The 23,324-nt window shown below is 36.4% G+C and overlaps 1 long non-coding RNA gene and 1 other non-coding gene across 2 annotated transcripts in view; both read right to left on the reverse strand.

The window, feature by feature from the left end:
• The window catches only part of LOC141568443 (uncharacterized), a 177,759-nt gene extending 155,000 nt beyond the window's left edge, over positions 1–22,759 (reverse strand). Inside the window, exons 1-2 of the long non-coding RNA XR_012491567.1 lie at positions 22,058–22,759; positions 21,085–21,179 (exon numbers count right to left, since the gene is read on the reverse strand). This is a non-coding gene — a long non-coding RNA (uncharacterized LOC141568443). The remainder of the gene's footprint in view (positions 1–21,084; positions 21,180–22,057) is intronic.
• TRNAN-GUU (transfer RNA asparagine (anticodon GUU)) lies at positions 22,255–22,328 on the reverse strand. Its single transcript has one exon. It is a non-coding gene; the product is annotated as a tRNA-Asn (tRNA).
• Positions 22,760–23,324: the final 565 nt, after the last annotated feature.

Genomic DNA, 23,324 nt, shown 5'->3' on the forward strand with positions numbered 1-23,324 from the left:
TTTTATGTGTAAACACTACTAAGTCACTAAGTATATTCGAAGCATATAAATTATACACATTGTGTACGAATATTTACTTGAACATTCATTTGTTTTACTGAGAATTCTGAGTACTAAAGCAACTCACTGACTCAGATTCCAAAAAGATTGTCTTTTTTACCAATGATTGTTTTATTCTGCAAAAGACTTTAAAATAAATATTGTGATATTTATCCAAGGCAATAACTCCCACACTCATCTTCCAGCCTCTAAAATACCTGCCTTCCTTTTCCTAAAGTAAATTTGCATTTGGAGAAAGAGTTTTTGATAACAGATTGTTTTTCAGGCTGGGATTTGATAAATTTATCAATTTAAGATACATTCCCAAACTGTAATTTCACAAACTGACCAGAAAATTCAATGCCATTCTAGGGACAATATGAATTCCAATCATGTTAGCATTTGCACTTTCTCCAAGTCTTTTTTTATACATAAATGAAAAGAGTTCCTTTGATTTACACTGTCTGCCTCAGCAATCAGCTTCCCTTTGTAAAGGAATCCATCACCATATGTCCTGTTACCTCTCTGAGAAAATTTTGACTTCAAAATTTATCCCATTCATAGCAGAAGCTTCAGTGTAGGATCTTTCTTGTTCTTATTTGTTTCCTTATTCTGTTTTAAACCTGTTCATTTTGCTTAAACATGAGTGAATCTACCTAAGCATAGGAAAGGGAATAGCCAGTTATAAAACCTCTATCGTAACTATGATTATTCTACAACCATCTTCAACTTCTGGGTTCAAAAGAAAAAGATTTTCTAACTTTCTCTCATGTGTTGTTATTCTTTTTTTTTTAACAAACAAATACTGGAAAGTTACTATTTTGATTCTTATTATGATGAAGAAAATAGAACCCAGCAAAGTAAAAAATAAACAAAATTAAATAGACCAATAAAATTAAGAAAGGACTAAAGAAAAGCAATAAAGTCTAACATTTCCAAAGAAGAGTCCCTCTGAAATATTTTGCTTAGTTTCATCCTTAGTTATGTCAAAGTTCAGAACAACACAGATATTTTTAAAAACAATTTGTTTTCTTATTTTCATACTATGATGTGTTTTATGAAAAGGCAGAGAATAAAACAAAGGCATGAAAAAATAATTCCTAAAATTTCTTGTTTTAAAATTTCAGGCTTTTTTGCTGAAACTTTATAAGGAGTGTTCCTTCCCATTCTGAAATCTCACTCTGTAGAGATACCATACCACTCCCCACCATTTTGGCTTTCTTCTGGTTTATAGTACTGTATCTCAAAATAACCCCTTTATTTTGCCATTCTTTGATTTTTGTTTTCTGTTCGTAATATTTTTTACTTCTTTTTATAAAAAGTTAATTTCTTACCTACCCACCCCCACCAAACGAAGAAACCATTTTCCCTCCGCCCCATGTAGTTAGGGCATAATGCATCAACTTTCTATGATTCATTATTATAACCATAAATCTACATAGCTAAACCATACAAAGTTCTATGATATTTTTCCCCAGATATTTCTTTTTGTTGGTTCTCTCTGTATCTACCTCTGAATCATCCATCCACTCTCCAGAACAAACCTCCAATCTTCTGAGGGCGTGGGAAGAGGTAAGCTGCCCTGCTCTGTGAGGTGAGGGAGGTGATCTGGGAGTCCAAGTTGTAAAGTCTTTCAAACAATTCTCCAAACGTCAGTGCCACTTTGCAGAGGTTTTCCTGCTTCCTACAAATTCCTGCGGCTTTCAGAGAGAAATTGGCTCTCCTCCCACAGTCTTGGGTTTCAACCTCATTCAAACTGCTAAATCAGGTATCACTCATCTGCTTTCCCAATCTTTGTTGACATCTTTTGTCTGCTGTCATTTCCTTCCATTCTCTTTGTTCTTGTGGGTTTGTTCCTTTTTAATCCTTTAATACCCTTTTAGTGTGGTTTATAGAGGGAACACAAATAAATGCATCTTCCAATCTACCATGATTAACTGGAAGTATTTGTACTCATTATTTGTAAAGCATGATTTTCTATCAGTTGTTGTTTTGTTTTGTTGTTGTTGTTGTTTTTTATCATAATCACACCCATTTCTCTTTTGCCCACTCCAAGTTGTCTAGTTGTCTACAGGTAAATCTGATTAACTAATTGGAATGGATTATTTTAAAGAGGGGACAACATTCAGTTCTAAGTAAAACTGTAAAGTAGATAAAATTAATTTCCAATGTTTTTGGCCTCCCCATTCTTTTGTCATTTTCCCCACTTGATGGCACCCTTCTCCAAGATCCATTATCTTCATGTTTCCCTCTCTCTCTCTCAAATAAACCAAATCTTAGGGGCAGGAGAAAAAAAACCAAACTGAATTTATTCATACTCTGGTGTAAATGTTTAACATCATTAAAAAGTACTTCCCATGATATTAAATAAAATGAAAAATTCTAAATTAAAATTAAGGTAAACAGGAATTTCCAAAGATGTATTTTGGACACACTCTCTGGGAGTAGGAATCTGTTGGGAGAGGAATGGATTCAAGTGAAAAATGAGAGAAAAGGGGCACAGAAAATGAAATAGGACAGACTAACAGAGAAAACAGATTGGTTACAATATCTAATTCTAAAGAGGTAATTTAATATTTTTCTTCTTATATATGCAAATATGTAGAAGCCAGAGTAAAAACATTAATAAAATAAAATTTTATATACTGTAGAAACTACAGTAAGAGACATGGCATGTGAAGATACAAATATCATGAAAATTCTTTTATGTTCTGTAAACAAAATTATTAAATAAAAGTGTCCCAAATTCCATTTATATCTCCATCTAGTTAACGTTAATAAGTGACTTGACTTTTCTGGTTAATGACATCAGTAGCTAGAACACTAAGGTTTCAGATTAGGGAAATACATTTTTATGGGCTACTCTAGTGCAAATATAATGGAAAAGATGTCAGTGTTTACCAGAAAGATAGCACTGGTTTTGACATAATAAGCAAGAAACTCTAGTGACTACTAGGAATTATTATTGGACCTTTCTAGATCCATTATCTCTCAGGCAAGTGGTCAGCACAAGCACAGAAACTGAAATAGGACCCTCTTGCTTAAAAAAAATAAGAAAACAAAACAAAGCATCTATTTTGTGAATCAACCTAACTATGCATCTTAAAATATGTTTGGATTTACTTAGAGAGGAATTTTAATTTGCTCACCTACAGAATAAAGAGACTGGCTTAGATCTGTGGTTACTGATGCAAGGCTATGAAAAAACACGCTCCTGTCATTAAATTTCCACCAACCACAGCATAGTGAGAAAATAGTGAGCTTTTTATGAACCCCACTTTACCCAATTTAAACAATTATCCTTTCTTCTGAGATTGTGTCCCATCTTGTATGAAACAGGGATGATAATGGACAGCTGTTTTTCTTCTCCTCCTTTTCCCCTCCCTATTCTTATTTCTGCTTTGAATTGTTCTTACTTAGCAAAATTTAAAAGTTGACGAATTTCTATTGGTCACCAACATTTAAAAAATGAAAATACCTACTGTTCAATGATATACATCTAAAGCCTCTTTCAATATCAATGCAAATTAATTCAAAATAGTCCTCTAGTTTTTCTGGCACCAGCAGATCTCAACATAGTTCTTTTAAACCTTGGTCCTTTTTCTTATATTGTTATACTTCTGTGTTGGTCTATGTTTAAATTATGTAGGGAAAAGTGAATTATATAAAGTGCTACAAGTACTCAGTCAGCTGTGGTAATTCTAGGGTTCACCTAGGTGCCTGGCCATGGCAGACTACAGGACTCATCGTGAAGATGAAATCACACAGTAAACACACTGTCTTTGCTTTGATTGTGTTACAAATTAATGATGATATAGCATTAATGGGTTTCTAAGGTATTTTTATTCATTCTCTCCATTAAAAATAAGAAAATGTCAATTGTCCACATCAAAGAATAAGAACAATAATTACAGAAAATTACTTCAATATGTAAGTCTTCAAAATAATGATGTTAATCTTGGTTTTGTTTGTATTGTGAGGCATCTATCTATCTATCTATATAATAGATATCTCACATAGGTATTCCAGCAAGTTCTCCCTGGCTAATTACATCAACTAATATTCACAGGGATTAGTAAATCCAGTGTCCTTGCCTGACAAGGACATGTTTTATAATTTTTTATCATAAAGATCACTTGTATTCTAAAAGTACTAGCTGAGGATTCAGAGACTTAAGCTCCTATCCTCACTCTGTGCTTCATTTTGGGTCTCTGGTCAAATGACGTCACCTCTTTGTGCTCTCAGTGTCCTGGTCTATGAATGGAGAGAATAATATCTCATTAGATCCTCATGACAATCTTGTGAGATAGATAACAGTCAGGAAAATCCTTTGAAAAATACAAAGCACTATGAAAATATTAAAAGATATGATCAAAATCAATAAATATTTACTGATTTGGGACTTCCTGAAACATGTTCTTATTTGCAACAGCATCCAAGTCAAATATCGGAAATTACTACAAATTTCAATTCATTCGTGTATATCTACTATCTTTTCTATTTTCTCTCAGAGGCTTTTATACAAAAGTCTATGCCTTTTCAGACATAGTTTAGTGGTTACCAGAGGGTAAGGGCGGAGGCGGATGGGAAATGAGGGTAAGGGGAATCAAATATATGGTGATGGAAGGAGAACTGACTCTGGGTGGTGAACACACAATGGGATTTATAGATGATGTAATACAGAATTGTACACCTGAAATCTATGTAATTTTACTAACAATTGTCACCCCAATAAATTAAAAAAGAAAAAGTCTGTGCCTTTTAAAAATGGCTCCATGAAGCAATTTCTTTACAATGGTTAATTAAGGGCTCTGTTATCTCATGAAGGCCACTGACATGTCTTCTCGGACTTTTCTGTGGAATTAATTTTCCTATATGCACTGTTCAGTTTACAGGAAGAAATAAAATAATTTCAAGGTTCATAAAACCTAGTAAACCGCTGACAGTGATTAGTTTGAAGGAGTATGAGCAACTACAAATCCATTACCAGCTGGTTGTACAGACCTCCACCAGTGAGCGGTTTTCCCAAAATTCAAATGTGAGAACTCTGTCTTAGTGTCAAAATACCTCCCCAACAGAAAAATATATATTGACAAAAAGAAAAACTACACAATTAGCAATGCTTTTGAGTGAATTTATATTTTCCTAATCACAACAGCATCTGTATACATTTGAGAATTAGCACACAGATAATAATTGGTGAGCATAGAGATCAAGGGACCTCAGCAGTTTTTGACACACTAGTAGACAACTACTGACCTACAGCTTACCCTTGCCATGTTTTTTTTGTCTTCCAGTAGACAATAATTAATTTCTCACTTAAACAAAATGTGAGAAAATAAGAAAAATTCAAACATAAATGTGGCAAGTTTCTGCCTTATTTGTTCTCTTTTTAAATCTGGGAATTGATTAGTTTTTAACTCAAATTATCTGTTAGAAAATAAATTTTTGCAATTTGAATCTTCTAAAAGTCCTAATTATTAAGCATTTGCTGTAAGAGTGGGTGTCAACAATGTCAAATTTAACAATCCTTTTTTATAACAATCTCTAATGCCCCTTTTAATAGCCTAATTTGTTTATCTATTGCAGCGAAATAAACTATCTTAAACAGCAATTTATTATCCCTCATAATTCTGTGGGTTCACTGGGCAGTTCTGCATGATGTAGTGTCATGTGGGGCTCAGGGACAGCTAAGAGGTCAAAATGGCCTCACTCACATAATTGGCAGATGGTACTGACGGCTGGATGGGAGCTCAGCTGGGCCTGTTGGCCAAGGCTTCACTTCTCTTCTAGGTGGGTCTTTCCGTGTGACTACACATGCTTTTTCATAGCATGGCAGCTGGGTTCTAAGAAGAAGTGCTCACTGGAGCAAAGGTAGAAGCTGCAAACCTCGTAAAGCCAAGCCCCTCAAAGTTACACAGCATCACTTTTGCTGCATCCTATTGGTCAAAATAGGTCAGAGGGCCAGCCCAAATTCAAGGAAAGAGGAAACAGATGCCACCTAGTGATGCTGGAGTGGCAAGGTCTTATTGAAAAGGAACTTGAAGGATGAGAGAGATCGTTGTGGCCATCTTTGGAAACATAATCTATCACATATCCTCAAATGAAATTCTTACATAATACAATCTAACTACATACACAATGTTTTACAAATGAAAATAGCATCTCAACAATAATTTAGCAGAGAATAAAAGAAAAATAATTTATAAAACATGTATTTCAATATGTAAATGCTAAGATTTGACTACACCAAAAGATCTAGTAAAGTAGCTTTTGTTGACTTAAAGATTAAGTTTTGATTTAAGGAAAAATAATAAGTCATTCCATGAAAGAGATTATACCAAAATGAGCAGAAATACAAGAGGACACTGGAACAAAAAAGATAGTGATAGGATAAGTAATAACACATCAGATTTATTTGTATATAATAAGAAAAAATAATCAAGACAAATTAGAGAGGAAATAAAATAGTCTCAAAAATGATCTGGGCATTATCCGTAAAGTATGAAATAAAAATAATTCCCTAAGTGACTACTAAAAGCATGTCAATTGTTTGAAAATTCTATCACACATCAACACATATATTCAGGCTCCAGTACTTAAGACTTAGGAGATCACATTTTTCAATACCGTAGAGAATATTGGATGGATTTTTAAGAAGTAAACATAAGAGACTGTAGAGAATTGTATGGTACATGTAAGGGACACATCAGAGCAAGACTGAAAAACTATACACAATCCTCAAAGAAATAAGTTTACTACGTGGTTTTTCACATCATTAATTTCTTACTACACTACAAAAAATTAAATATACAGAACGGCAATAATATCTTTTCAAGTAACATTTATTAAAATTTAGTGATTCCTGCATTTCATGTGCCTCAAATCTGGTAAACTGATTCTCAGATCTCCTTAATTATACAATGCAATTGATGTCCTTGCTTTTGCAGTAACTGCATGACTGACTGCACTAATATCCCTTTTTTAAATTATTTTTTTCAATTACAGTTGACATTCAATATAATTTTATTAGTTTCGGGTGTACAGTATAGTTGTTAGATATTTCATAATTTATGCAGTGGTCCCCCCCATTAGTCTCGTACCCACCTAATACCCTTTCAACAAACTATACAGCAGAGCGGGGAAGAGGGGAGTGGACAGTGGCTAGGGTGAGGGGAGTGAGTTACTCTCTTTGAGCACAAAATTTGAAGGGCTCCTTAAATTCAAACTCAGTAATCAAGATAAACAATACTTTAATGCAATCTTTTTAAAACATCAATTAATGCCAAAAAAATCTATGAATAAGGTAACAAAACTTTAAATGAAGGTAGGATCTACAGTGTAAGATTTCAGTAATTCTGACACAATATCTTTGTGTCATTTAAGCTTCCCTCTCCATAGTGACTTTCTCCTAAATCATGAGCCTTTCGTGTAGCTTCTTACAAAACTTTTCAGTATTACTCTAGGCTGAAGGGCTACTGATTTACACTTGTATTAAAGTACTACTGACACATTTGTAGTAGGATATTATTCAGTGCATATTTTTAAACTCTAGCAGGATGCAGGAAAATTTTTCATCGTGCAGAACTGAATCAAGCTTGGCACCATCCTCTAAGTGCCAGGGGTACTCCATATATCAAATCATTGTGTCAACAACAAATTCCCCACTTGTGTCCAAACTCTCGGGCAATGCAGGGGCTGCCCTAAGTGAGAACTGCTAGAGGAGATAACATGAAAATGTTAGTGAATCACATGAGCACAGGCTGTGTGAGCGTCTTTTGAAAACTGTCTTGGATACACATCTAAGGTTGATCTGAACTTTAATTAAGTCACACTTAAAGGCTCTCTAGGGTTTTTAAAAATTAAAGTGTTTTTAGGATATAATACTGCATGTCCTGCTTTACAGACTAGGCAATGTATGATAAAAGCTCAAAGCTGAAGCAACCACAATGCCGATCACAATACTCTATCTAAAGTTGCACTGGAAGATACATAACGACCATAGTATAGCTCAGTTTTTTCTTTTGTCTAGCCACTTCATGCAAGTAAGGGTTACCATGTTTTATTTAATCACGTCTTTAACCTTTTCGTTCCAAATTTAGGCTTTTTTATTTTGTAGTAGGTCATGCATCTCAATAAATTATTTCCTTTGCATTAATTCAAATTAATAATCAACTTTTTATTCCCCCAAATCCATTTGTAGGGGAGGAAGGTAAGATTTATAAGCAGGAATATCCAAAATTCCATACATTAAAAAAAAATCTTAAAACTTCATGGATTTTGTTGTGGTTGCCAATTCTGAAAGCATGTATAAATTACAGAGCTGTTTTGTTTTGTTTTGTTTTGTTTTGTTTTGTTTTGTTTTGTTTAGGCAATAGCAACATCTAATAAGTCAGATGAACTGAAAACAATTTCTGGTGCATCTGTGAGTTTTTCCCTCCACCTCAACAGTGTGTTAATTAATGCCACTTAAAGGTACATGCATTTGACCATGTCACTTCTTAACCCCATGTCCCATATATTTAGTTAATCATACATTTAACTTAACTAACCGTTATAGTCATAACAGTCTGAGCATTCTTTATTGTGAATAGATGTCTTAGATGATGGAAATGGAGAATCTTTACTAAAAACATCCCTGTATTCTTGATTATTTGGATAATTAAAAATTAGGTTGGTGTTCCCAATGGCATCAACCGTAATGTGTTGCATACTTATAGAGCACTCAGTAGGTTCCTTTGGGTACTAAAGGATTTTGTGAGTTTTCCAAACTTGTTCCAGCCACAAAGAAGACAGTTAATTTAATTAACTACTAAATACTTAAATTGTACATTTTTCTAGTGTCCTACAATATCTTACATTAGAATTCAAAGATATTAAAGAGTAAAGTAGAAATAATAAATCACTTGCCTTTTTAAGTTCCTAAGACATGCAGTTTTCAAATGGCTTATAAAAATTCTGATCCCTCACAATATAGTCAATAATATTGTAATGACTATGTATGTTGTCAAATGGGTACTAGACTAGTCAGGGAGATCACTCATGAGGTACATAAATGTCTAATCACTATGTTGCACACCTAAAGCTAATACAATATTGTAGGTCAACTGTAATTGAAAAATAAAACGTTAAAAATAGAAAAAAAATGATAAAAAATACAAAATCTGATCCCTTATCTTATGAAACACTGCAGCAGTAGGAGATATATATATACCAAGTACACTTTCCAGTTTTTTCTTTTCTTTCTTTCCTTTTTTTTTTTTTTGTAAATAGAATAAATCCCAAGTGAGATTTTTTCAAAAGTTACTGATTATTTATGGTTATTTCATTAGAAAGTTTCATCATAGATTATTTCATTAGGAAGTTTCCTTCCCATTTCAGCGATCTATTTTTGGCATAAGAATCTAGACCAAATACAAGGTTTTTTGAATAATTTCTGGAATAAAAACTGTTAGGAATCTCTACAAATATATTCTGAGTTCAGAGCATTAAAATGATATTAAAAACCCAATCCATAATACAAAGTATGTTATTATGTGCTCCAGCAGAAATATATATCTCTAAGGAAAATGTACAGGTCTGCAGCCTTCATTCTGCAGTAAGGGCAAAATTATGTTCCATCTGAAGCATGAAGTTTGGTGAGTAACAAATTCACTTAGCTGTGTTCTCAATGAATATAGTCCTTATTAGTCATCACTAACAAACATTTATAAATTACCTACAAAATACAGTTTTTTCCCTCAAGAAGTTTAAGGTGCAGGAAAAAAATATTATAGAAGAGGATATAAAACTATTGCTATTTGCATAAAGTGTGAACATTTGTATAAAACTTCAAAAATGGAAAACTAGAAAATTTAAAAAAATGTCTTCTTGCATTCCTACAGGCGTTCAATGGCATATTACAAATACACAATAATGAGGCATCATCCACAACAGCAACAAAGACATACCTGTGAAAACAGGTCAACTGGCTGGGAAACTAAGGCAGCCTCAGACTCTTTGACTTGCATGGGTTCCTCCCAAGATCCAGTACCTAACATTATATTTGTAATTTTGTATAATTTTTCTTAAAGAAAGGCTCCAAAACTGCATAAGCTGCATTCCACAAAACCTGGATCTGCCCCAGTGAGGAAAAAAACAATATGTGATTTCCATAACTGAGTATGACACTTGGCTGAGATATTTCAAAGCATTATAACCAGAGAGATGATATATCATGTTTCTGGATGACAAAACTCAATACTATTAAAATGTCAAGTCTCTCAAATTGAGTGATAAATACAAGTGCAATAAATATTTCAACAGTATTTAGAAAGCATAACAAAACTTTGGGAAAGTCTGGGAAACATCTGGAAATAAATAAGAATCACTAAGAAATTTTTGAAAATGATGATTAATTGAATGTGAGATACAGTATTGATGGGAAAATGGCTTTTTCAGATACAAAATGTATTATAAACCTTCAACAATTTAAACAACGTGGTACTGGTATAGGAATAGACATTGAACAAAACAGGTCTTAGTACATGTAAAACATTAGTAAATGATAAAAGAGGGACACAAATTCAATAGAAGAATGAAGAAGTGCTAAGAAAATGGTAATGATACAACTGGTTGGCTCTTTGGGAGTGAAAATCCACAAAGATCTTAATCTCACACCATTCACTCAAATAAATTAAGTAGATAAAGTAATGAAATATGTTTGAAAATCAAATTATGAAAAAATATAAGAAAATAAATACGAATATTTACCAAACTCTACAGAGGAATGGTTTTTTTAAGCTTAGAAACAATGAAATAAATTACAAAATAAAATGTTGACAGAACTGACAATATAAAAACTAAAAATATTCACACACAAAACTGATTACTCAAATTAAAGGCAAGAAATGTATGGAGATAAAATACTTTCTGCAACTATGCAAGATTAATATTGACTTTATATAAAGAGCTCATACAAATCTATAAGAAAAGGATCAGGACCCCAGTAGATAAATATGCAAAATTCATACACAGTCTGGCAGTTCCTCAAAAGTTTAAGCATGGAGTTATGATATGACCCAGCAATTACACTCCTGGGTATTTACCCAAGAGAAATAAGAATATATGTCCACACAAAAACATTAATGTTCAAAGCATTATTCATGATAGTCAAAAAAGTGTAAATAACCCAAATAACCATCAACTAAAAAATTTATAAATAAAATGTGTTATATACATACAATGGAATATTACTGGGCAATAGTAAAGAATGAAATACTGATACATGCTACCACATGGTTGAAGCTTGAAAAATGTATGCTGAGAGAAAGAAGCACTTACCAAAGACTATATATTGTGTGATTAAATGAAATATCATGTTCTACGAAATATTCATATGGTTCTATGACCTATCCATAATAATCAGACATATAGAGACAGAAAGCAGAGATTAGTGGTTGCCTAGGTCTGAGGGGGTTGGAGGGAAGTGCGAAGTGACTCCTATTGGGTATGAGATTCCTTTTTGGGGTGATGAAAATGTTCTAAAATCAACTTTGGTGACGGTTGCATAACTCTGTGAATATACTAAAAATCACTGAACTCTACACTATAACTGAGTGAACTGTATGGTATGTGAATTATATTAATATACAATACTGTATATTCTATATGCAATACATAGTATATCACTATACTATATATTATAGCTTTACAATATTATAAACAGCTTTATTATAACAATGCTGTCATTTTTTTAAAGCAAGCCAGTCAAATGACAGAAGAGAAAGCAAGTTAACCAACATGAGGAAATCATCAACATCCCTAGTAATCAAAGAAACACAAATCAAAGCAATAAGGAGATACTATTTTTACCAATCAAAATAGTAGGGTGACAGCTTTTAAATGATAATTCTCACTGATGCAGAAGTATGGCAAAACAGATATTCTTATGTATTGTAGGTGGGGAAAAGTATATACTTTGACTTTCTTTGTCTTTATATACTGCATACCATATATTTCATTACATAAAAATATATTTGTCAGATTTGATTACATTTAGTTATGTTATATCTTCCTTGGTATATGTGAGACAAATAGAAACAAATATTTAATGGGAAACAAAGAAAACTTTAATAAATTACAAAAGTAGACATTATACTGACCATTTAGTCTGACTACAGTGATATAACCATAAATTAATAAAACTAATTTTGAAAAATCAACCACTTGGAAAAAATTTCAACCTCTTCTAAATAACTTTTAAGTCCAAAGGCAAATGATAATTACAGATTATCTACAAAAAAAAATAAAATAAAAAGGAGAATGCTTCTCTGTTTGCTAAGTGTAGAGCTAAATCATTTCATTATTAAAAATAAAAACAAATGAACCAAGCATGTAACTGAAAAAGAAAAGAAAAAGAGCAAAAGCAGCAATGACTTCAGGAAGACAGGAAGAAATAATAAATGAAAAAGGGGAAATAAAAAAAAAATTAAAAATCCCTAGACTAGTGCAATGGATGCTGTACCCCCCCACACCTCTTCAGGACCCCTTAAGATCCAAGGAAGTAATGCCTGCTACCGACTCACAGATGAATCCATTACACTCTGCCAAAGGAAGTTGCCCCACATAAGTTTACGCCCCTTCATCACGGGCAGCCCGCACCCCGTGACTGGTCAATGCAAGGCTCTAAAGGCCCAGTCCCCATGCCCTGACCTGGCACATCTCTGAAAGGCTATTTCAGCCTCCATGCCCCCCATGGAATCAGTTGAGGCTGCTAGTGCAACTGCCCTATAGTTCAACTTCTCCTTTTACCCAAAAGTATTTCCCTTGCTCCCTCAAAGGAGTTATCCTGAGACCACCACTCAGTAAATCACTAAGGTCACCAATCTGCAACAGCTAGTGCTGAAAGAGGTCCTAGGAAGCAGGCTTTAAAATGAGATTTTGGGGCTGGATCACCCACCAGCCGGCTAGCACTGAAGACCCTCGCTGATGGAAGATGGAGCATGGATAGCCTCTGGCATGAGGTAGTGGTGAAATTATTAAAATGTTCACAGTGTGAATGGGGTGGATACTGGTGAGGGGGAATGCGCTGGCAAGCGCGGTTATCTTGGGAGTTTGAAACATAAAATACCAACTACAAGGATTATGAAATTGGCTGTTGCTAAGGACAATAGGTGAACTAGAGAAAGACAATAAAAGGCTGAGGTTAATTAATTACTCATTAAGGGTGAGCAGGAAAGTCACACAGCCTCTTTGGCACCACATAAAGAGACTCTCATCTCTTTTGAGTGGAGACTACAAAAGGCTGAGGGTCAAGTCCAGGACTCAATTACTGTAAGAATAACAGAGCTTCAGAAGAGGTTAAATTCTCAAGCGAGGCCTGTCTACCCAAGCATAGGGCCCGCTGGGAAGGAGTCAACCCTCAGGCATGGGATGGGGACCTCCTGACTTCCCCCACTCTCCCCAGCCTCTGGGCCGGCATTAGTGATCCACTTCACCCTGTGAAAGAGCAGCTTGAAGACAAGGCAGAGTCCTCTGCCTTGGAAGACCACAGGTCTCCCCCTCATTCCCACACTCACCTCCCCTCCTGGCCATCAGATAAATAAGGGGTAAGTCACAACGTAACCCAGCCTGCCGAGGGAGAGAACAGAGTGTGCCCCAAAACGGAGCCACAGAACTAAACTAACATGCACCAGCAGAAGCCGAGAGAGTACCTTTGGGACAGATTCTGAGAGTGTTGGATCAAAGTGGGAAATAAAGCTAGATAAAGGAAAGTTGATCAATATGGAGAACAATCGTGTGACACAGGCTTTAACCTGACAAGCACCCTGGGAGATGATACTAACACTGCCAGGACAGTCCTTGGAAGCATGTACAAAACATGGCTACGTTAGGTGCAGAGTGGATGCCAGGACTGCCACAGCAGACAGGAAAACACAGGTTAAAAACAATGCTCTAGAGTGGGTGTGCTATGTCAGGCCACAAAACTCACCAGCCAACAATGTTCTGTGGCCACGCTGTTTAATAACTAGGGAAAGAGCCCAGAGGCCACGCTGTTTAATAACTAGGGAAAGCACTGGGATGAGAGGCACCAACGTCAGGTCAAGGTGAAGGTCAGTGTGGCTTGGACTGGGGATGCTCCTACAGAACTGGGCTCCTGACAGTGATCGGGATGACAGAGTCCGGAAGTAACAAAGGGCAGGTTGTGGGCAATTCTTGCAGTGACAGGCAAGGGAGTGTCTGACCCACTGAGATAGGAGATGATTAATAGAACACAGCATCCTTAGGGGAAAGATGGATGAACAGCCAATAAGCATATTGCTCAAACTATACAATCAAAAGAAATCCAGGCTGGATCTTCCAGAGACTGAGATCAGTCACCACAATCAAAAATTCACATATTCTGCTTAGTTTCTGGATCTGAGCCTACTCAGGCTGGGAACCCACTGTCTGAAGGGTGGGTTGAGTCCCAGGAGAAAGAATCCTGTCACACATGGCAAGCATGCATGACAAGTGTTCTCCAAGTCTTTCCTCCAAAGGGACATGGCGCCATTTCCTCCGGTACGCTGGGGAAAGAAGAGCTCCTGGACATTTCAAGGACACAGGGTCTGAATTAATATTGATACACAAGGGCCTAAATTGTCATTATGCTTCCCCCTGCCCATGTCATCCCCATCAGAGTGGGTACTTTCACGATCCAAGGTAACAACTGGCGTCCTAGTTTCATGGATCAGCCATCAGTGCCGAACGCATAAATGTATAATTGGAATAGATACACTCGGTACTTGGCAGAAAGCCCCACACTGACTCCTTGGCCTGTGGGGCATGAGCTACCCTGGTGGGAAAGGCCAAATGGAAACTCGGAAACTGCTTCCTCCTGCCCCCAGCCTGCTAAATAAAAACAGTATATGTCACAAGGCGAATGGCAGAGATTTCTGCCACCCTCAGAGAACCGAAGGATCCTTATCGTGTCTCTGTTTGAGTCACTGGCCTTACTTTTATAAAACCAGACGGCTCCTGGAGGATGACAGTGGACTACCACAAATTCTATCAAGTAGTGCCCCCAATTGTATAGCTGGTCCTCAAATAACACTGTTTCGTCCAACATGGTTTCATTATAACATTGATGAGATGCTGTAGGAACTTAACTCTTATATGTATCGATTAGACTACGGTAAACTTGGTTTCGTTATACATGGTTTAAAGTCACAGAACCGAACAACAGTAGTAAGTGAGGACTTACTGCACCTTAATTAACACCATGTCAGGTGCGTGGTATGTGATCACCCCACCAGGAAGGAGGGGCAGAAGCAGTTTGCATTTATGTGGGACAGACACAAGTCTACATCTGCAGTCTAATTCCGGGGCCGTGTGAATTCTCTCACCCCTAGTTATAATATGGACTGAAGGGGACTGGGCGGCCTGGATGGTCTACAGAACATCACAGTGGTCCATATACTGATGACATCATGGCAGACCATATAGGCATGAAGGCAAAGTATATTGGAGGCCTTGGTAAGACACACACAGTCCAGAGAACAGGAACGAATCCCAGACATTCAGGGGCCACCATGACAAGGAACTTATGAGGAACTGTGGTCTGGAGTACCCGCTTCCAAAAGTAACTGGCAAAGTGCTGAGTCTCATACTTCCCACCACTAAGAAAAGAGCAAAATGCTTGCTAGGGCTCTTCACACTCAAGACCATTGCTTCAAACCATTTATCAGGTAACATAAAAGGCTGCCAGTTCTGAGTAGAACCCAGAGCAGGAAAGGGCACTGCTCTTTCTGTAATTCTGGGCTGCACTGCCAGCAGCCCTTCTCCTTGAGCCACACAACTCGACATACCCAGTAGTATCAGATGTGTCTTTGGTGGGAAAAGATGCCTTGCAGAGTTGATGGCAATCCCTAAACTGAGAATCACAGTATAGACCCCTAGGGTTCTGGAATAAGGCCATGCCATCTGCAGCAAATAGTTACACACTATTCACATCTTTGAACATGCTCCTGGACTCTGCCAATAGAGTGCCTGACCACAGGTCATCGAGTGATTGTGAGACCAGCAATGCCCATTCTGAGCTAATTCCTACAATGTCATGAGGTTTTGCAGGCCCAGCAGCAATGTATTGTAAGATGGAAATGATACATATGGGTCAGGGTCAAAGGAGGTAAATAAACCACATGATCAAGTGGCCTAAACCCCAGTGTTGCCCCGTGCCTCTCCCTCAGCCAACATCTAGACCAAACTGCGGAGTGGGAGGAAAAAGGCTTAATGAATATAGTCACAACTGGGTCAGTTCAGTATGTGGGTGCAAACCAAAAATGGATAGCAATTACACTATTGCCCTACTCAAGAGTGACCCTGAAAGGCAGCAGTGAGGGCAAAGCCTTCCAATGGGCAGAGTTTCAGGTGGTATCTCTGCATGGAGAGAGAAATAGGCTAAGGTAAGAATATACACAGAATCATGGCAGTGGTGAGGGTCTTGGCTGGTTAGTATGGGGCTGTGAAAGTAAGAGATAGGAAGATTGGTGTGGAAGTAAGCCCTCACAGAAGACGACAAATGATTCTGCAACCACCTTAACGTATGTGTCTCTATTCTTATCAGCAGGTGGAGTTGGCATCCCCTCCTTGTGAATCTGGGCACAGCTTATAATTGCTTCGACCAATAGGATGCAGAGGAAGTAACATTCAGAGATTTCTCTGCCCAGGCACTAAGAAAGCATAGCATCTTCCACTCCCTCTCCCTTGGAGCTCTGAGCTCCCACTTAAAGAAAACCAGGCTATCCTGCTAAAGAGAGAAGCCCTGTTTAGAGGCCCTGAAGGATGAGGTATCACGTAGAGAACGAGGCCACGTGGAGGAGTACTGAGGTGCCATCTAGTCCCAGCCCCAATCTGACTCCAACCACATCAGAGACTCCAAGTAACACCAGTAAAGGCAATGCTTAGCTGAGCCCCAGTCAATTCATGGAATCAAGAAACATAATAAAAACGGTTGTTTTTTCAGCCACTGAGTTTTATAGTGGTTTATTATAAAATAGTAGATAACTAAAAAAACTAAAACCTGGAATCTGAAAAATGATGTCTGCCTTAACAAGAAACTAAAACATGTGACATTAGCTTTGGGACCAGGTGGTAGACAGAAGATGGCGCTCCTGAAAGAGACCATTAGGGAAGACTTGAGAGACAGCGATGAATTTGCTTTTGGAGACTGAAGGAAAGGGGACCTGAGTAATACTATGTAGGAACTGTATGTGGTACAAACACACGCACAGCACCATGGTGAAACTTAGGAAGGCGGGAAATAGAAAAGGTACCTAAGGAACTCCAGGGTCTGGCGGAGGATATTTATAGGCAAACTGTTGAAAGTGCCAACTGTTTTTGTTTTGTTTTTGTTTTTAGCTGCCTGTGAAAAAGTACATGAAGAATAAGATAAGAGAAGAAAAGGAAGTATACAGTTTTCAAGCAGAATTTAGAGGAAATATAAAGGAACAAGGATTTATTGGGTTTAAAAGCAATGTTGTTCCTCCAGATGACAAAAGCCTTTCAAGGTAAGAAACAGACTGGGGGTGGGGGGGATCAAATCCAGTACACTGAAATTAAAACATGTCTTAGTATAAAGTTCAGATCAAGGGTGGGGATGGTAAGACACTTTGTTGAAAGCTCAAGAAGATTTTAAGCGATGGACCTAGAGCCATTCAGCTGACCAAAAATCCTGTATAAATCCTAAGGGCGTGCCTCATATAACCTCTCAACTAGCCACCAGGGCTTCTAAGATCATAAGGAAGTTGGCCCAGAGCAGCTTCACAACCCTGTTTCAGAAAGAAGTGTAGGTATGGCTTTTACCAAATGGTCTAATTACAATTTGAAGCAAACACAATGCGTGTTTTTAAGGGAATTGAATCCATTTGGACAGAAAGGGATAGAGACAGTTCATAATGCCAATCTAGTGCCTATGTAATGGTGACACACCCCAGATGTAATTTACATTCTGATTACAAATGAAATTTAGCATCTTTTCATATGTTTATTGGCCTCTTAGATTTCCTGTTTACATCTACTGCTCAGTTTTCTATTAGGTATTTCCCTTCTTTCTCTTCCTCTTTCTATTCCTATTTCTCTTCCTCTTCTTTTTCTTTTTAAAAAACAATTTATATATGATCACAGTGTTGGTTTTTTGAATTACAATTCTTGGCTTGCCATTTCATCCCTTTAATAGTGTCTTTTGATGAATGTAATCTCTTGATTTTGATGTAATCAAACTCATCAATCTTTACCTTTGTGATGAGTGTGGTTATACAGATATGTATTATTATAACCTTAGGCATACACTACTTTAATAATAACAACAAAAAATTTTGTTTGAAAAAAGGAAGTAAAACTTTGCTCTAGATTCTTATCTGCTGACCTTTCTAGGATGCCTTTCCTCAATGGTATTAAAAACTGGACTTTTCACAACTTTACATGTAGGTTTTTTTCATACAGATCTAGATTTTCCTTTACAGTTATTTATAGTTTTGAAATCACAGGACACTATTTTCTTCCAGTAGAGAACTTATAATTCTTAAGATTTTAGAATATATTATTTGGGGGGCTATTGAGTAATCTTGTCTTACTGCATCTTTTAATCTCAAATCTCATCTTGGTTTTAAAATTTATTTTCAAAAATAAAAATTGAATTAAATGCCACATAATTTCTAGAAGATTGTCTGTTTCATGTTTTCTAGTGGGTGAGAGTAGGAATGCTTTTTATTTGCTTACTGACAAAATCAAATACTATAAATAAATAGTAAATTTCTCATATTTTCTGACTTAATAGCACAAATTTATTCTTACCAAGCTTATCATAGGTGGTTAGGTCATAAGTGAGCAGGCATGGAAAATTGATTTTCAATTTCTATTATTTCTCCTAATCATCGTGTAAATAGTCGCCTGAAGGATTTGGTAATAAATTTATTTTTCAGTCCTGATCTATGACAACTTAAATTTTAACCTAATAATCCATGTTTACAGTTTAAAAGTTATGTTTTGGTGATTGGGAGAAGGACACCAGGGTGGTTTCTGGGCTATCGATATTGTTTTATTTATTGATCTAGGTGTTACTTACAAAGGTGTGTTTACTTTGTAAAAATTTATTCAGTTGTACTCCTAATGATTTGTGCACATTTCTGTATGTACTTATGTCTAATAGTTTCCTTTAAAATTATATTTTAAGAGTTTTCTTTAGGTTATGAATGCCTAAACTATATTTTGTAATCTAAATGCTAAACAATCAAAATTTTAATGACTTTTCTTAAAAATTTAAGCTATGAAAACTTAAATCAAAGGTATTTACTATGGTTTTACAGATATAGTTTATTCTTACATAATTCTTGTAAGTTCAACACTTATTTTCAATATGTAAAAACAGAATGTACTGGTAGTACCAAAGGGGCTCAACCTAAAAAACTTTAAAGTAAATGCTGCAGTTAATAAAATTAACATTCTTAATTATTTAAAAGGATTAAACTCTTAAACTATTTTCTAATTAAATGTATTATATTCTACCATCAATTTATCCTTGCTCTACCGAATGTAGCTATAAGTTAAACAGTTTAGGCCTCACATCCACCAAAATTCAGAGAAATAAAGTTAAAATTCATGTCGGCATTATTCATTTTGATGCATCCTGTATGCAGAAACAGGGTGATTGTGTTTCTTTGGGCTTTTTTTTTCACCCTAAATCTTCTATCATATGACATCAGTCATATGTGTTAAAAGTGAAAACACAGACATTTTAACTATGCGGCTTCCTCCCAACCTCCAAGAACTAAAAAAAATGCTGCATTATTTAAAATATTTTAAATTATTAATTATTACAAATTATATGAATATTACCTTCTCCAATATGTTTGCAAAGCTAGGGATTGGTTCACTCTTTATTGTATAACTTCACTGAATTTTCCTCTGATTATATATATGAAGTTTAAGTGTACAACTCTTTATTAGCAATATTAGAAACATATTTATATACTCAGATGCTCAACATAGCCTTTTAAATGCCTTTCAGTCTTTAATTAATGCTGAAAATGATCTCAACATGAATTTGGCTTGGCTGATCCAAGAAACTAAGAACAAAATAATGCTCCTCAGAAATAGCATTGACTGCAACATTTATAACCAATACACATTAAAATGTTACAAAGCCAATGCATCCACAAATATTTAAGCAATATTTTCAAAATGTTTTCCACCGAGCATATGCAACAGCTATGTACAAGGAAATGTGCTAAGCATTGCCCACCTATGAACTACTTATATTAGAGGGCAATTTCGCACTCCTTGCCACAATTCCATGCTCATTTAATTCTCCCTTTTTATTTTCTGGCCTCTAAACCCTATTAAATCCCCCAATCGGGTGAAGTAGAACATATTTAGAAATTTAGGATCAAATTTAAAACTGCCACCTCGCACCTGTCAAGTGCAAACCCTGGTGCTATCTCACAAAGCTGTCCTGAAATTGGGGTCTGCATGCGCTGCAGGCTCAATTGTCAAACATCAACCTGGGGTCCAGGAATAATTAGACTCTATTGCTTGAATCTATTCCTCTTCCATATTTTGCTTGGGTTGTTCCAAACTGCCTTACTTTCTAATCTTGTCTTCTCTATAGCTATGCTATCAAATTGTATCCCAAAAACGCATTTCACATTTAGATTTCAAGTTCCCATACAGTTTTCACTTCAATAAAATCAAGCAGCACAATAACGCATAATTTAACAATGCCCTTTAGCATTCCACAAATGTTCAGTGCTTTTTTTTTTTTTCCTTCATGAGATTTGGAGCAAAATATTAATGAAACTTCACAAACCAATTGAAACATCACCTTTGGTTTTAAATTAACTAATCAAGTAGTTCTATTATACTTCAGAGGAAAGAATTTTTGGCTAGACCGCGTGAAGAACATGGAACCTAACTTACTGGGTTCAAATCTGTAACATGTTAGGGACAAACTGTGACTTCAGGCAAATTATTCAATTGCATAGGGCACTTCAGTTGGCTCATCTGAACAATGGCAACAATAAGACTTACCTCAAAGGCTGTTGTGAGGACCACACACATTCATCCATAAAAGCACGGCAAGTAGCAAGTACTCAATAAATGTTAGCCTTCATTAATATGTGAACCTGGGAGAAAATATAAAGAAGAGCGTAACTATATAGTTGCAGGAACAAGACATATCACTTTTCTCCACAACCATCTTCAAATTTCTGTAATCTATACCTAAAACAATAATTATTATGATGAAACTATGATTACTCCTCAAAGGAAGCATGTATTTAGAGAATAAAGTACAAGGTAACCCTTCTGAGAGAGTTGGCCTTTTGTAAAATACATGGTAATATGCTTATAAAATGTCGAAGCCAAATATGTTAGCACTTTCACCTTTCATATTTCTCATAATTTTTTTTAAGTTTAACAATCACATACACAGTTGTAAAAAAAAGTTTTCTCACTTTCTGAATAAATGGGAAATTTTGCAGGTTTATTCCATTCTCTATAAAATTCTAGCACTTTAGTAGACAAAGTAAAATATAACATAAATGTTCTTACAATAGTGTCCACACAAAGGCTTTATGATAAACATTTCTGAATTTGCCAATATACCAGGAATAGACAACGCTTAAGTTAGTAACGGGACTATATGTTTACAATGACGGGGAACAGACAAAATGTTGTACGAGTTTTAAATCAAGTTACAGCCTGAAATCCACACTCTTTAAACACCTACGTTCAGTCGACCTCTGACATTTCGGGCGTCCTGAAGCAGAGCCAGGCCCACCGGGACCGCCCTCCCCGCGTGGGACGCTCCGGGGCCGCTCGGAGCCCGAGCCCGCCGGCTCGAGCCTGGCGAGGCAGACAACGGACCGGCGAGGAGAACGAGAGCCTCTTTGAGCACGGAGCGGCCGGAATTTGGGAACTGAGGGAATGGAAGTGAAAGGAGGCATGGGATTTAAGGCGCTGGATCCACACAAGCCTCCCGCAGAGAGCAGGAAGAGCCCACCTGGCCGCCAGGAGGAGGAAGCGGTGGGCTGACGGGTCCCCGGAGAGACGGAAGCTGGAGCCGCCTGCCGTGTGGACCGCGAAGTGAGATCCGTGGTTTCTCTTCTCCTGCCCACGGAAATCAACCGCAGCGCAGCTTGGAGACCTGAACTCGAGATTTCTGCAAAACTACCGGTAACAATGCCGTAAAAAGGCTTCCGTCCCTGGGTGGGCTCGAACCACCAACCTTTCGGTTAACAGCCGAACGCGCTAACCGATTGCGCCACAGAGACTCTGATGTGGAAAGGCTCTTCAGTCATAACCTTTATGAAGAATAATAAAGGCACAATGTGACATTTTTCTATTTCCTGATTCATTTTATTAAAATCAGAAAATTTCCTTTGCCATTTCTTACCTTCTTCTATTTTCTACCTTTAAAGCATATTGGAAAACTACAAAATACAGCAAGATTGAGCAGAATTTCAGATTGCAACCTGTATTAAAGTACTTTTTTTCCCCAACTCCTGTTTAGAACGTTCTGTTTCAGGAAGATAACCATTTCTGATGTTTCCTTTTAGAGGAAAATAAAGTTTTTGATCTTATGAGTTGAGAAACTTTTCTTGTTTCAAACTCTTTGTCCAGTGCTTTGCTCTATAATCTTCATGATGTACTTGTATAACATTCCCAAGGTCATCTGAATTGTACTTGCCTTCTCTATTTTTATTTTCAGGTATTATTAAATACATATATGCAATCCCTTTCTTTGTACTAACCTATAGTGCAATTATTTGTGACTAACATTTTGTTATTGCAAAAGGGCATTAGGAAAAAAAGCTACTGTAACATTCTTATTCCCTGTGCATTGTAGTTCATTGCTAAATCCGCCCTGGATTCTCCCTGGGATTAGCCTAAAAAGCCCACATGTGTGCCATGCCACTTAAAATGCACATTTCGCAGCATATTTATAACCCACGTTGAGGAAAGAGAAGTTAAAGAAGAAAAAAGTATGATTTGTGACTTAACTCCTAAAAATCCCTAGCACTGTTGTCCAAGATGTTACATTCCTATAAATATTCTATATAAAAATCTTTCCCATTGTGTATTTCCTGACACCTTTTATGGTGTCAGACCTCTTTTTTTCCTCTTCTCTCCTCAAAGATTTGCTAGTTTCCACTTGACAATTCTGTATTTAAAATTTTAAAGTCATTCATTGCTCTGTATCCTGATTCATAGAAGTTGGTTTGCAAAGTGCTTTAATTCAATGAGCATTTTGAGTTCCTGTTGCTTCA

Source organism: Rhinolophus sinicus, linkage group LG02 (genome assembly GCF_036562045.2).
Source record: "Rhinolophus sinicus isolate RSC01 linkage group LG02, ASM3656204v1, whole genome shotgun sequence".
NCBI classification, from domain to species: Eukaryota; Metazoa; Chordata; class Mammalia; order Chiroptera; family Rhinolophidae; genus Rhinolophus; species Rhinolophus sinicus.